We start from the raw sequence: 16,471 nt of genomic DNA, 5'->3' as shown, positions 1-16,471 counted from the left end.
GTTTCTTCAGACTAGATGACTGAGTGAACATTTTCTTACAGCAGTCACACCAGTAGCCCGTTCCAGTGTGAATGCGTTTGTGTGTTGTTAGGGCACTTGAGTGTCTGAAACTGCTCCCACATTGGTCACAGTGGTAGGGCTTCTGTCCAGTGTGAATGCGTTTGTGTGTTTTTAGGCTACCTAAACTACTGAAACTGCTTCCACATTGGTCACAGTGGTAGGGCTTATCTCCAGTGTGAATGCGTTTGTGTGTTTTTAGGCTACCTAACTCACTGAACCTGCTTCCACATTGGTCACAGTGGTAGGGCTTCTCTCCAGTGTGAATGCGTTTGTGTGTTTCTAGGCTACCTAACAGACTGAAACTGCTTCCACATTGGTCACATTTGTAGGGCTTCTCTCCAGTGTGAATGCGTTTGTGTGTTTTTAGGTGACCTAACTGACTGAAACTGCTCCCACATTGGTCACAGTGGTAGGGCTTCTGTCCAGTGTGAATGCGTTTGTGTGTTTTTAGGCTACCTAACTCACTGAACCTGCTTCCACATTGGTCACAGTGGTAGGGCTTATCTCCAGTGTGAATGCGTTTGTGTGTTTTTAGGGTACCTAACTGACTGAACCTGCTTCCACATTGGTCACAGTGGTAGGGCTTATCTCCAGTGTGAATGCGTTTGTGTGTTTTTAGGCTACCTAACTCACTGAACCTGCTTCCACATTGGTCACAGTGGTAGGGCTTATCTCCAGTGTGAATGCGTTTGTGTGTTTTTAGGTGACCTAACCTACTGAAACTGCTCCCACATTGGTCACAGTGGTAGGGCTTCTCTCCAGTGTGAATGCGTTTGTGTCTTGTTAGGGCACCTGAGTGTCTAAAACTGCTCCCACATTGGTCACAGTGGTAGGGGTTCTCTCCAGTGTGAATGCGTTTGTGTGTTTTTAGGTGACCTAACCTACGGAAACTGCTTCCACATTGGTCACAGTGGTAGGGCTTATCTCCAGTGTGAATGCGTTTGTGTGTTTTTAGGCTACCTAACTCACTGAACCTGCTTCCACATTGGTCACAGTGGTAGGGCTTATCTCCAGTGTGAATGCGTTTGTGTGTTTTTAGGTGACCTAACCTACTGAAACTGCTCCCACATTGGTCACAGTGGTAGGGCTTCTCTCCAGTGTGAATGCGTTTGTGTCTTGTTAGGGCACTTGAGTGTCTAAAACTGCTCCCACATTGGTCACAGTGGTAGGGCTTCTCTCCAGTGTGAATGCGTTTGGGTCTCTTGTTGGTGTCTCTCTGTTTCTATAAAGACACAAAGAAAGAATTAGGGCAGGGGCACAGTGTGTGTGTGTGTGTGTGTGTGTGTGCGCGCATGCTGCAACATCAGTGATACAACAGTGATATTTTTCTCACCTCTTCTGAAGAATTCATTTTGACAATGCTCCTCCCCTCCTAAGCCAGATGTCTGTCCTCCCACCAAGCAGCTCTGTAGATACAGCAGGGGTTAAATTAAATCAGTCATATACAATTTAATTACAAATTGGAGTCTCAAACTCTAATTGAAATTGTACAACATTGAATGGTATGTTGCCTAAAATGTATTGAGATAATCATAGGTTTGAAGGTAGGCTATACAAATGAGAGAGAGAGAGAGAGAGAGAGAGAGAACACAAAGGGTCATAAACCAAGGCTCCAACGGCCGTGTTTTCTTGAATTAGTTGGACATGCACACATCAAATAGAGAGAATTTGGTATCCATTGAATGACGGAGGTCAACAGTGAGCGCATGCGCGAGAGAGACACCTTTGATGTTCCTTTAATAAAACATCACCTTTACTTAATGTAGATGATTTGATAATCGCATGTCATGTTTGTCTACTGTGAGCCGCCGTAGTGTTTACATGCTAAGCCAATCAGCGTGCCTCTAGTCCTGCTTGTGTCTTGAGTACCGGTAGCGTCTAGCAGTTCGATATCACATGCCAATGTATCTCCACGCAACTCTTGATATTAAAACTAGCAATCCAGTTCACAGTGTGATCCTTGACTCACACACCACACATAAAGAAGACTTTACATGGTGTCAGAATAGGTACGAACTCATCGCCTGTGTGAGTATTTTTTTCGCCTGACAACCTGTTTCTTTTTGCTGGGGAGAGACGAGACGATAGTCAGACAACATGGCGGACGGCTTTCGCAGACCGGACCCCGTTGTTTTTGATGAAAACGTTGCAGAAAGTTGGCGAAACTTCGAGAGGGAGTTTGATATTTTTGTTGCAGCAGCACATTATGATAAGCCTGCGAAAACAAAGGCTTATATACTCCTTAACCTCGCTGGACCAGAAGCAATTGAGCGGGAGTGTTCATTTGTTTATGCAGCGGAGGTGCGTGCACCCGGGGACGGCGGAGCAGTGCTTGCCCGTGCGGAGTCCAGGGAGGACCCGGAGTGTTTCAAGAGGAAGTTTAGACAGATCTGCAATCCCCAAAGCAACAGGACAATGGAAAGACACAAATTCCACTCGAGAAACCAGAAGCAAGGTGAGAGTATCGAGTCATTTTTCAGTGATCTGAAGATGAAAGCAAAAAGTTGCCACTTTGGAGATTTGACTGACGAGCTAATCTGCGACCGGATTGTGTGTGGCATTATTAGTGACTCTTTAAGAAAATCTCTGCTGAGAGATAGTGAACTAACACTTGCCAAAGCAATCTCACTCTGTCGAATCCATGAGATGACAGAAGAAAATAGCAAGACGCTAGCCACACAAGCCACCAGTGTCGATGCAGTGAGGCCATTTCAAGGCAGGAAGCCCCAGTCAAAACCACAGCCATTCTCCCAGGCCATCACAAGATGCAACAACTGTGGAGGTAGTCATGCTGCTAAGCGGGAAAAATGTCCAGCTTTCGGACAACAGTGTCATCATTGCAATGAGCTAAACCACTACAAGAGCTGCTGCAAGTCTAAACCACGCAGCCAAAGCAGTACAAACAGAAAGCCTTACAGACAGTCTGTGCATGAAGTGACAGTGGAGCAGCCCACATATGAAGATGAAACGTTTTATGTGGACGGTGTCGAGGGAGATAACTGTGTTGACTGTGTCAATTCATATGCAAATGAGAAGGACGAAGGATTCGTCACAATACACATAAATGGCAAGTCAACAGAAATGAAAGTGGACACAAGAGCAAAATGCAACGTTATGTCACAAGAGACGTTCAAACATGTGGCTGACGGCGAGCAACTTGTAAAGCAGAGGAAAGCTACAAACCTCGTTGCTTTATGGTGGAACCAGAATTGAAACAAACGGCATGGTTGCACTGTCATGCTGCTTAAAGGAGCAACACCACTCATTGCCTTTCTTCATAGTGGCAGAGAGGTGCAACCACTGCTAGGATTTTGTGCATGCATGGACATGGGAATTGTCAAATTAAGCCCTGATGTTCATCAAGTCACCATGGAGAGCAACACAGACTTCAACACACAGATTCTTACGCAATATCAAGATCTGTTCAACAATGAGCTCGGAGAACTTCCACTCACCTACTCCATGAAGGTGGACGCCGACATACAGCCTGTGGTCCGGCCAGCCCATCGCATCCCTGTCGCGATGCAGGAGAGAGTGAAAGCTGAACTGGAACGGATGCAGAACATAGGTGTCATAACACCAGTCAGCGAGCCCACGGACTGGGTCTCCTCCATGGTCGCGGCACACAAGAAAGACAAGCAAGAAATCCGGCTGTGTATCAACCCAAAAGATCTTAACACAGCACTGAAAAGGCCCCACTACCCCATGCGTAGTGTTGAACAAGTAGCAGCTCAAATGCCGGGGGCTACAGTGTTCTCAGTTCTGGACGCTAAGAACTCATTCTGGCAGATAAGTCTCGACAAGAAATCTTCAATGATGACGACATTCAGCACCCAATTCGGGCGCTACAGATTTCTGCGGATGCCCTTCGGAATTAATTCAGCAAGTGAAGTGTTTCAACGCACTATGGAGCAGCTGTTCGCCGGCTATCCCTGCTCAGTCATCGTCGATGACATCCTCATCGGAGGCCGGGGAGTAGCCGAGCACGATGCTAACTTAAAGAGAGTGCTTGGACGGGTGAGAGAGGTCAACCTCAAGCTAAACCCAGACAAGTGTAAATTCCGCCTGGACCAAGTAGGCTATGTAGGCCATATCTTCACAAGCAAAGGCCTGAAAGCGGACCCCTCCAAGACCGCAGCAATCACCGACATGCCAGTCCCCACAGATGTTGCTTCGCTACAGCGTTTTCTTGGTATGGTCAATTACCTTGCGAAATACATTCCAAACCTCAGTGACATCGCAACGCCGCTGAGGAAACTGACCCACAAAGAGACTGCATGGTGCTGGTTCCAGCAACATCAAGACGCATTTGACCGCCTCAAGTCGTGCCTGGCTGGCGCACCCGTATTAGCATTCTACGACGTCAAGGAGCCAGTAACGCTCACCTGTGACGCGTCATGCTATGGACTCAGAGCCGCGTGCATGCAGAACGGCAGGCCGGTGGTGTTCGGAGTCACGCACCCTCACGGACACGGAGACACGATATGCACAGATCGAAAGAGCGCTCCTGGCTGTCATGTTTGCCTGTACAAAGTTCAGGGACTACATGGAAAGCCCACGCTCGTGGAGACCGACCACCAGCCTCTGGTGACTATCCTCAAAAAGCCCATCCACACCGCCCCTGCCCGTCTCCAGAGAATGTTGCTCCAGCTGCAACGCTACGACATCAGCTTAGTGTACAAAAAGGGCAAATGAATGTACCTGGCAGACACTCTTTCAAGGGCTCCGAACACAAAAGTCTCCCAAAGCCCTGCTGAAAGCAATGCGTTTGAAGTCATGTCAGTGAGCTACATCTCCACAGCCCGCCTGGAGGAACTCAGAACGCATACAGCAGAGGATGAAATACTGCAGGCTCTCAGTGCAGTTATCCAGCGAGGATGGCCCACCAAAATAAGCCACCTCCAGCCTGCTCTCATGCCTTTCTTCCCCTACAGAGACGAACTCATAGTAGAGGACGGCATCATTATGAAAGGCCACAAAACAATCATCCCCCAGTCTCAAAGAGTACATCAACATTGTGCACAAAGGGCACCCAGGTGCTGAAGCAACTAAGCGCAGAGCGAGAAGCATCATCTTCTGGCCAAACATGTCAAACGACATCACTGAGGAGTTGCTCTCGTGCACAACATGCAACAGCACCAGGCCCCATCAACAAAAGGAACCTCTCCGACTTCACCCTGTTCCAGACCTCCCATGGTCCACAGTGGCCACAGACATTTTCGAATGGCATGGCAAGCACTACCAGGTGCTTGTGGATTCATATTCTAAGCTAAAGAGACACTTTTCAGTCCACGGCACGCCGCACACTCTCTTCTCTGACAATGCTAGGCAGTACACCAGTCAGCATTTCAAGGACTTTGCCAAACAATGGGATTTCGTGCATACCACCAGCAGCCCTGAATATCCCCAATCAAACGGGTTTGCAGAGAGAGCGGTGCGCAGTGCCAAGCAGCTGATGGAGAAGTCACACAGGGATGGAAGCGATGTTTTCTTCAACCTTCTCAACCTCAGAAATGTTCCCCGTGATTCAACACTGGGCTCCCCAGCTAAGCGTCTGATGTCACGACAGACACGCACAGCCATTCCAGTAAGCACCAAACTACTGGAACCGACCCCAAAATGTGCCCAGCAAGTCAACGCCCAACTCCTTAACAAAAGACTCACTCTCAAGCGCCACTATGACAAGTCGAGCCGCCCACTACAGTCTTTATCACAGGGACAAGTGGTGCGTCTGCAGACTCCAAACGGATACGACAAACTAGGGACTGTACAGGAAAAGAGCACGGAGCCACGCTCTTACATCATTCAGTCCAATGGAAGGACATACAGGAGGAACCGACGCCACATCCTTCGCGTTGGAGAGCCGCCACCACCGCTCCAAGAAGAGGACCCGGACTCCCTGATCACCAGCCCCTCCCCTATGGACTGTATTCCCCCCACACCCCACAGTCATGAGCCAAACGCCATACGACCACAGGGCGCTTCCCCTCCTCGCCCTGTGCCCACAACACGCTTGAGCACTGGGAACAGTAATGAACAGTACACAACACGTTCAGGTCGCACCTGCAGACCAAACCCGAAATATACGCAGTGAAAAAAAAAAAAAATTATACACTGCTAGTTGGAAAAAAAAAGGAAATGTTATGCAATGCCTGTTGTGAAAGAAAAATATATAATCTGTATACTGTGAAGTATTGGATGTTGATGTTTTGAAAATGTTATGCCTACTGAATATTTGCACTAAATTTCTATGCACTTATGGTGACAGTGTTATGAATAGGCTCATCCGTCAAAGTGATATATTAATCCACCCTGATTTGTGTTAGCTATTAAGTCTAAGCCTAAAGTCTAATTTGGTTGTTTTCTAAAGACTGTTCTGAGCTAAAGGGAAAGGATGTAGATGATTTGATAATCGCATGTCATGTTTGTCTACTGTGAGCCGCCGTAGTGTTTACATGCTAAGCCAATCAGCGTGCCTCTAGTACTGCTTGTGTCTTGAGTACCGGTAGCGTCTAGCAGTTCGATATCACATGCCAATGTATCTCCACGCAACTCTTGATATTAAAACTAGCAATCCAGTTCACAGTGTGATCCTTGACTCACACACCACACATAAAGAAGACTTTACACTTAAAATACAAAGTTAAAACTCACACGTGGCTGCAATGACTGACCGGCCCACACTGAAGAAAGACTCCTCAATGTCTGCTAGCAATTTTATTACCGACAAAGATGAGAACACCCTGCGGGTAAAATAACAACATATGAGCGAGTGCATGACATAAAACTATAACATGAGTGAATACTGTTAACATAAATCTTGTAACATAAAGCATATAAATATTAGCAGACTTACATCAAACAAGCAATCACATGCTGAAGAGAGAGGAGAGACAACGTGCACACTCACAAGAACGGATGGAAAAGAACGTGGCAACAACAACTCACTCTAACCTAGACTGTTCCACAGGCAGTACTGCACTGCCCCCTAGTGGCCGGGAGTACACTCCTGCACACACTAGCACAACGCCCCCATCCGCCTCATCCACACACCCCACAGGAAACCACAGCAGCAACAAAAGTCCAACAGCAGAGAACAAAGACAACCCGCACATCTCTGCCATGATAAAATCCCCCCATGGCGCGCGAGAGGAAAATAGCGGGAGAGCGAGGCAGAGTGGGAGAGAGAGAGAGAGAGAGAGGGAGAGAGAGAGAGAGAGAGAGAGAGAGATGTTGTGCGTTACCAGATTCATCTATTGCCTTATCACCTCGTATTCATCACTAGGCTACTCAATAAACAAAGGAAACCATATCGTCCTCAATGATTCTAGAATAGGCGGCGGGCTTATGCACTATATCTCAGCCTTACTTGGAGTCTTTGCGTTTCCAAAGTCGTCCTTGCTTGTGTGCGCAGTAGTTGTAGACTGGATCTGAGCACAAAGACACGTTGATCAGAAGCCTAGTCCTCCTGGTCTATTGTCCTGGGGTTTCTGCAGAAATGTCCATCTCTTTAGTGATCAAGCTGGGCCGCCGGGTCTAAAGAGGCAGTCAGACACTGTAAACAGCTGTTTATATAGCGCAGCTGACGTCACACCTTTGAACTCACCGACGCCCCGCCCATTGTAGCACAGATGTTTCAGGTGGGGGTTTGAACACATCCATGGTTGTGAGGCTTTGTTTGAATGAGGTGAAGGCGGGACATTGTGATGCTAATTGTCCTTTACTTACTGCAATGCATTGCTGTGACCAAGCAGCCTGTTCCAATCTATAGCCTGTAGCTTTGTAGCTAAAACTATGATGATTTTGAGTTATTTTCCCCTCGTCAGAGTAGCCTAGGATATACTAGTCTAGCACATTTTAACAGTATTATATTATTATTTAACATGATCTAATAATGTTATCATGTTAAATAGTAGCCTACTGTATAGCCTACTGAGTTAGCTACATGAGTGGGCTTTAGTTTATGCATAAAATAACATTTTGGATTTCTTTGCCAATTAAGCTACTTATTACTAGTGATGCATGAAAAAGCTATGTTACAGTATGAAAAACCCATAAAAGGTTTATAATCCACAAATATTTAGGCTTACTATGACATTTATTGTATTTTGGACATGTGTTGTGTAAATCCAGTCAAAGTTTGTCAGAGATGCACAGGATGACACATCTTTACAGCACGGCTCAAATCTAATGTATTTGACAAACAACAACATCAACAACAACGGTTCCTCAATAGCTGCCTTTTTTGCAGTCCTCAAAGCAAAATCATTTTAATCCCAAGATGATTATTGGGAAATATCAAAAATAGTTGTGACAGTTGAGACGGTGGTTACAGGAGGAACAAGCTGAGGAAGCAATGCTAGTTCCTCTCCTTCAGCCATTATCTCTGTGTGACAGAAGTCTGGAGGGATGAGCTGAAAGAGTGTATAGCAATGTTCCCATGGGTTCAATGTTCCCAGAGATCAATATTGAACCCTGGGCACATTGAGCCATGGGAACATTGAACCCTGGGACAGCACATATTTAGGCCTGGGGAACATTGAACCCTGGGACAGCACATATTTAGGCCTGGGGAACATTGGACCCTGGGAATATTGAACCCTTTGTCATGTTCCCATATCTGCCATATAAACCCTGGGAACATGGAAGCTGTCCTAATGTCCAATCAGAGACTCAGTTGCAGCTCCATGCTGTGTGTCTGCTCACATCTCTAGGATGAAATTGTATCCATAGCAACACCAGCATCGCCCTTCCTATGGAAACCAAAAACAACAACAGCTTATTTATCCTGTCGATATCCATTAGTGGATATCATGGTCCAGTGTAGCATTAACCACCAGCAGAACGATGGAAATATCAAGAAATAAAGTATGAGTAAAACATTTAAAAAGCGTGGAACAACTGTAGACAGGAAATCCTCCAATCAGGGCTGTGCTAAGTAAAGCTTGGACACAAGAAAACATGTGACTTATGGGAACTGAGAAAGTCGAATAAGTAGGCTAGTTCTATTCTAGTCTAGTCTGCATGTATGTCTATTTAGGCCCATACATTTACACTTCATCTATCAGCCTATGTCATCAATGTCATACCATCACTGTGTGTGTGTGTGTGTGTGTGTGTGTGTGTGTGTGTGTGTGTGTGTGTGTGTGTGTGTGTGTGTGTGTGTGTGTGTGTGTGTGTGTGTGTGTGTGTGTGTGTGTGTGTGTGTGTGTGTGTGAGTACATTGAGAGCAAGGCAAACCAGAGTCAGATTCCTTGTATGTGTACATACTTGGCCAATAAGCTGATAATGAATACTGTCAGTTTGTTATTGTGTAGGTGGGTCTAGACTGTGTTCTGATGTAAACAGGTAATGATAAGGAGGTGACTGTGTACTATAATGACATCCTAGCACTTTAATTGTTCTGTCTCTATTCACTAAAAACTCTCTCTAATTGATTAATACATTTAGGTAATTAATACAATAAGCACAACCCTACAGGTGGCTTCATAACAATAATAGATCAAATGAAAGTTCATGTGTCACATATTCCATCATACAAGCACAATGTGCTTGATAAGTAAAGTACAAAATATGATGGATGAGCTGTCAAATTAATTCTACAGGGGAGTTAAATAGAAAGTAAATCTTATCTAGAAAGTAAAATATAGGCTATATAGAAATTAGTATGGCTATTCATGTTTACTCACAGAATGTGGATGATGTAGCCTATATTGTATACAGTATTCCTAATGAGTAATACATACTCTATAAAGTGGTATAATGCTGTTTTGGCAAAGAGCTCCAGCTCCAGTAACTGATGATGAATGATGACACACGCAAAACACTTATTTGTATTTATTTGAAACACTTATATTTGCGTTTTATTTTGAAGGCAGAGACATTCTATCAGGAGTGAGTTTCCTCATTGCAGCATTGCAGCTGGCTTCATCAATGGCGCCCCAGCTCCTCCTCTCTGGAGCTCCAGGTGGGAGGAGCCCAGTACTGCATGAGCACCACTTGGCAAACTCTACAACCAAATCACATTAAAATGTAATAGTGAAACTTGATTAAACATTAGATGAAGAAAGTATTCAAATATACTGCCACAGATCGTTCATGTCATACGTAATGCTTGTTGTGACTTAGCTTACTTTACTTTGTTGATATCAATGTTCTTGTTAATTCATGTTAGTAAATCTTAGGGACAATATATCTCAATTCAATATATGTCAATACAAAATATGACGCTCTGTATGGTGGGTCAGAAAAAATAATGGTGATATTAGCTGCATGTTATTCTGCTGTAGTAATCACAAATCAGACAGTTTCACAAGCTCTCCATTTACTTTGTGATGACATTCTTACATTGTTGTTTACATTCTAGCAATGCAATGTCAGAAACAAACATAATTATTCATAATCAGACTGTCACTGAACTTTGATTCATTGATTACATGTGTGGTTGGACAGAGAGAAGTTTGTTCCGTCTGCAGACAGTGGAGGGCGCTCTTCAGGTTAGATGCAGCGGTGTTTCTTCAGACAGTGGTAGGGCTTATCTCCAGTGTGAATGCGTTTGTGTGCTTTTAGGCTACCTAACTGACTGAAACTGCTTCCACATTGGTCACAGTGGTAGGGCTTATCTCCAGTGTGAATGCGTTTGTGTCTTTTTAGGTTCGCTAACACACTGAAACTGCTTCCACATTGGTCACAGTGGTAGGGCTTATCTCCAGTGTGAATGCGTTTGTGTCTTTTTAGGTGATGCAACAGACTGAAACTGCTTCCACATTGGTCACAGTGGTAGGGCTTCTCTCCAGTGTGAATGCGTTTGTGTGTTTTTAGGTGACCTAACCCACTGAAATTGCTTCCACATTGGTCACAGTGGTAGGGCTTATCTCCAGTGTGAATGCGTTTGTGTCTTTTTAGGTGATGCAACAGACTGAAACTGCTTCCACATTGGTCACAGTGGTAGGGCTTATCTCCAGTGTGAATGCGTTTGTGTGTTGTTCGGGCAGCAATGACTGACCGGCGGACACAAGCACAACGCCCCCATCCGCCTCACACACACACCCCACAGGAAACCACAGCAGCAACAAAAGTCCAACAGCAGAGAACAAAGACAACCCGCACATCTCTGCTATGATAAAGATCCCCCCATGGCAGGCGAGAGGAAAATAGCGGGAGAGCGAGAGAGAGGTTGTGCGTGCAGAAGTTACCAACCAGATTCGTCTATTGCCTTATCAACTCGTATTCATCACTAGGCTACTCAATAAACAAAGGAAACCATATCGTCCTCAATTATTCTAGAAGATAATTCCATATGATCGGTAGGCGGCGGGCTTATGCACTATATCTCAGCCTTACTTGGAGTCTTTGCGTTTCCAAAGTCGTCCTTGCTTGTGTGCGCAGTAGTTGTAGACTGGATCTGAGCACAAAGAAACGTTGATCAGAGGCCTAGTCCTCCTGGTCTATTGTCCTGGAGTTTCTGCAGAAATGTCCATCTCTTTAGTGATCAAGCTGGGCCGCCAGGTCTAAAGAGGCAGTCAGACACTGTAAACAGCTGTTTATATAGCGCAGCTGATGTCACACCTTTGAACTCACCGACGCCCCGCCCATTGTAGCACAGATGTTTCAGGTGGGGGTTTGAACACATCCATGGTTGTGAGGCTTTGTTTGTGTATTGATATGTGGTTCTACATGACGCCTATGGAGGGCGCTCTAGACTGTGTACTAAGGAATGTGTATCAGGAAGTAAAGTTGCTTTTGAATGAATCGTCTGGTGTGTACAGTCACTTCAAAACAGTTTGAATGAGGTGAAGGCGGGACTTTGTGATGCTAATTGTCCTTTACTTACTGCAATGCATTGCTGTGACCAAGCAGCCTGTTCCAATCTATAGCCTGTAGCTTTGTAGCTAATGACTATGATGATTTTGAGTTATTTTCCCCTCGTCAGAGTAGCCTAGGATATACTAGTCTAGCACATTTTAACAGTATTATATTATTATTTAACATGATCTAATAATGTTATCATGTTAAATAGTAGCCTACTGTATAGCCTACTGAGTTAGCTACATGAGTGGGCTTTAGTTTATGCATAAAATAACATTTTGGATTTCTTTGGCAAGCTACTTATTACCAGTGATGCATGAAAAAGCTATGTTACAGTATGAAAAACCCATAAAAGGTTTATAATCCACAAATATTTAGGCTTGCTATGACATTTATTGTATTTTGGACATGTGTTGTGTAAATCCAGTCAAAGTTTGTCAGAGATGCACAGGATGACACATCTTTACAGCACGGCTCAAATCTAATGTATTTGACAAACAACAACAACAACAACAACAACCGTTCCTCAATAGCTGCCTTTTTTGCAGTCCTCAAAGCAAAATCATTTTAATCCCAAAATGATTATTGCGAAATATCAAAAATAGTTGTGACAGTTGAGACGGTGGTTACAGGAGGAACAAGCTGAGGAAGCAATGCTGGTTCCTCTCCTTCAGCCATTATTTCTGTGTGACAGAAGCCTGGAGGGATGAGCTGGAGGAGTGTATCAATGTTCCCATGGGTTCAATGTTCCCAGAGATCAATATTGAACCCTGGGCACATTGAGCCATCGGAACATTGAACCCTGGGACAGCACATATTTAGGCCTGGGGAACATTGGACCCTGGGAATATTGAACCCTTTGTCATGTTCCCATATCTGCCATATAAACCCTGGGAACATGGAAGCTAATGTCCAATCAGAGACTCAGTTGCAGCTCCATGCTGTGTGTCTGCTCACATCTCTAGGATGAAATTGTATCCATAGCAACAGCAGCATCACCCTTCCTATGGAAACCAACAACAACAACAGCTTATTTATCCTGTCGATATCCATTAGTGGATATCATGGTCCAGTGTAGCATGCATTAACCACCAGCAGAATGATGGAAATATCAAGAAATAAAGTATGGGTAAAACATTTAAAAAAGCGTGGAACAACTGTAGACAGGAAATCCTCCAATCAGGGCTACGCTAAGTAAAGCTTGCACACAAGAAAACATGTGACTTATGGGAACTGAGAAAGTAGAATAAGTAGGCTAGTTCTATCCTAGTCTAGTCTGCATGTATGTCTATTTAGTAGGGGTGGGGGGGGGGGGATACACCATAGTATCGCAATATTTTGCCTGACGATATTGTATCGATATTTGGACACCAAGTATCGATATTGCAAAAAAATGAAAAAATAAATAAATAATGCAGGCCATGCCAGGCCACCGGACTACTATAAACTTTTGTTCCAAGGCCAGCAGTAAACAAACGGTAGCATATTTTCATTTTGTTTTAACAGTAACAGTTTTGTCATAACAGTAATTTACAAATTCCCCAGTTACTGAATGGGCTGCACAAGATGTTTTGTGTAAGTGAAGTTGCATTGTTCAAAAACTACCTAAGTACAGTAGTCCACACACACATCCAGTTAAGGTGGACTGTAAGTAGACTGTAACAAACAGTTCAGTTTGTCAGGTGCATGCAACTATGACATGACTTTATGAAAGTTGTTGGTCTGTCTTGACAAAATTACAAACATCACAAAACAAACTGGTCAGACTACTACTTGACCTTACTCCTAGAACCCACCTCACCCCTGCCCACTTTGACTACCTAGGATGGCTTAGAGTAGACGACAGAGTACAGCAACTTACAATGGGCCTGGTCTACAAGATACACTACACCACACAGGTACCCATGTACATGTCGAAATACTTCCCAAAGGTCAGTGAGTACCACGCCCACAACACCAGAGGGAGTTCCACAAATCATGTGCAACCCAGATTCAGCACAAACAGGGGACTAAACACATTTCGCAATTATGCCACAACAATGTGGAACGCCCTACCCACAGCCGTAAAAAGATGTGCATCCCTACCCACATTCAAAACCGCTCTTAAAGAGCACCTACGGGAGGCTGCAATTCGAAACTGGCCACCGTAAATGTCCAAACCTAACCCCCCCCCCCCCCCACACACCCTCACCTAAACCCCCCCACCCCCCCACCCTCACCTAAACCCCCACCTAAACCCCCCCCCCCCACCACCTAATAGACTAATAGACAGTCTCCTCCCCACCGTATGTATTACATATTCTCCCCACCGTATGTATATTATTTCTCCCACCCACCCACCCCCTCCTAATGTACAGTCTCCTCCCCATCATATGTATATATTCTCTGTTAGGATCTATGGGTAACAGTACTGTATATTTGCATATCGTATATGTCACAAATGTAACAGTACTACATACCTGTATGTCATGTAGGTCATGCTGTATGTCATGTATGTATTGTATTAGGGCCCTATGCCATAAATGTCATGATGTCATGTATGTTGTGGGTAACACTTCATAATACTGTAACACAAAAAATGGGTAGTTACTGAGGAACGAGTAAGGAACGAACCATTAGTTCATGAATAGTTAATGATTAGTTAATGAGTAGTTGATAGGTAGTTCCTTAATGGTAGTTACTTAAGAACTGACCATTAGTTACCATGTTAACGAACCAGTAAGTAATGATTACTTCCCTAATTTTTTTTTTTTTTATATGTTTTCATTCACTAGTTCATTAATAGTTAATGGGTAGTTCCTTAAAGATCCTTAATGGTAGTTACTTAAGAACTGACCATTAGTTCCCATGGTAGTTACTAAAGAACTGACCATTAGTTACCATGTTAACGAACCAGTAAGTAATGATTACTTCCCTAAATTTTTTTTTTTAATATTTCACTAGTTCATGAACAGGTAGTTCCTTAAGAACTGACTATTAGTTACCATGTTCGTGAGCATGACTCCACCAAATACTTACCAGTTGTTCATGAGTACTCATCGTTACTTCATGATTACCTTACCATTACTTACCATGTTAGTGCATCATTACTTCCTGCTTACTTTACCATTAGTTCCCATGTTTGTGCCCCCTCAAGTGAAGCAGTACATCTTACTGAGTAGTTACTAAGGAATACACCATTACTTCCTGCTTACTTTACCATTACTTAACATGTTTGTGCCCCCTCAAGTAAAGCAGTACATCTTCCTGAGTTGTTACTAAGGGATACACCATTACTTCCTGCTTACTTTACCATTAGTTCCCATGTTTGTGCCCCCTCAAGTGAAGCAGTACATCTTACTGAGTAGTTACTAAGGGATACACCATTACTTCCTGCTTACTTTACCATTAGTTCCCATGTTTGTGCCCCCTCAAGTGAAGCAGTACATCTTACTGAGTAGTTACTAAGGAATACACCATTACTTCCTGCTTACTTTACCATTAGTTCCCATGTTTGTGCCCCCTCAAGTGAAGCAGTACATCTTCCTGAGTTGTTCCTAAGGAATATACCATTACTTCCTGCTTACTTTACTAGTGAAGACGAATTTATTCAAGTATGCAAATTAAAAAAGTGTAGCTCCTCCCACTTTAGTAAAGTACCCTACCCCACTTAGGAGATCGAGGTACCCCACTAAAACCACGCCCCCGAGGCTCTACGACCTTCAGGGGCGGAGTTACCTTTTTTGGCTCCACCCACCCCCGCCGGAAGCCAGGGAAAGGGGGCGGAGCCTATTTTTTCACATTCAAACTCCTTGGGGGCGTGGCTACAGTTCTAGCCTACTTTGGTTAGGCCACGCCCACCGGAAGTGCGATATGTAAACCCTACCAAAAAAAGTGTTTTTTTTACTAAGTGTTTGAGCCAAGAACTAGTGAAATATTAAAAAAAAAAAATTTTAGGGAAGTAATCATTACTTACTGGTTCGTTAACATGGTAACTAATGGTCAGTTCTTAAGTAACTACCATTAAGGAACTACCTATCAACTACTCATTAACTAATCATTAACTATTCATGAACTAATGGTTCGTTCCTTACTCGTTCCTCAGTAACTACCCATTTTACTACCCTAAAAAATACCCTAGTGTGAACATGGCCTTAAGAAACACACTGGGTGATGTTGAGTAAAGGATGAGTGAATGTGGTAAAGCGTTAAGTAAAGCAGATGGCGACGGCGACAGTCGTGTGTGTGTGTGTGTGTGTGTGTGTGTGTGTCAGTCCTTTAAGCATTCATTCAATCTTTTTATGGATCTTTATGCATTTTTTATGAATGCTGCTTGTGCAGCTCCCTCCAATTGGCTGTTAGTGTCAGGATGAGGTCACGGGAGGTCAACAAAGTCAAAACTAAGAGGGATTGTTGTCATGATTGTCGCTGACTTCTGGGCAATGATAATTACATAATGCACCCTAAAAAAAATAACTCTATTCCGGTATTTTGAAAAATGTTGGCAAAACACATTGTTTTTAGACTTTAGTCCTTGTTTCTAGTGCAGAGGTTTTCAAAGTGGGAGGGGGAGACCTCCCCGTGCTCCAAACAGTTTCAGGGGAGGCTCAGTGAATGGAAGTGA

At 44.0% G+C, this 16,471-nt stretch overlaps 1 long non-coding RNA gene across 1 annotated transcript; it reads right to left on the bottom strand.

The window, feature by feature from the left end:
• Positions 1-800: 800 nt before the first annotated feature.
• On the bottom strand, positions 801-6,978 carry LOC310772099. Its single transcript, XR_014552469.1, has 4 exons — positions 6,917-6,978; positions 6,715-6,803; positions 1,394-1,466; positions 801-1,282 (listed from the first exon to the last, which is right to left on the bottom strand). It is a non-coding gene; the product is annotated as an uncharacterized lncRNA (long non-coding RNA).
• Positions 6,979-16,471: the final 9,493 nt, after the last annotated feature.

This window comes from Poromitra crassiceps (assembly GCF_964638095.1).
Source record: "Poromitra crassiceps genome assembly, contig: HAP1_SCAFFOLD_1960, whole genome shotgun sequence".
Taxonomy (NCBI): Eukaryota; Metazoa; Chordata; class Actinopteri; order Beryciformes; family Melamphaidae; genus Poromitra; species Poromitra crassiceps.
Note: the sequence above shows the minus strand (reverse complement) of the source record. Positions and strands in the feature narration are given on the sequence as shown.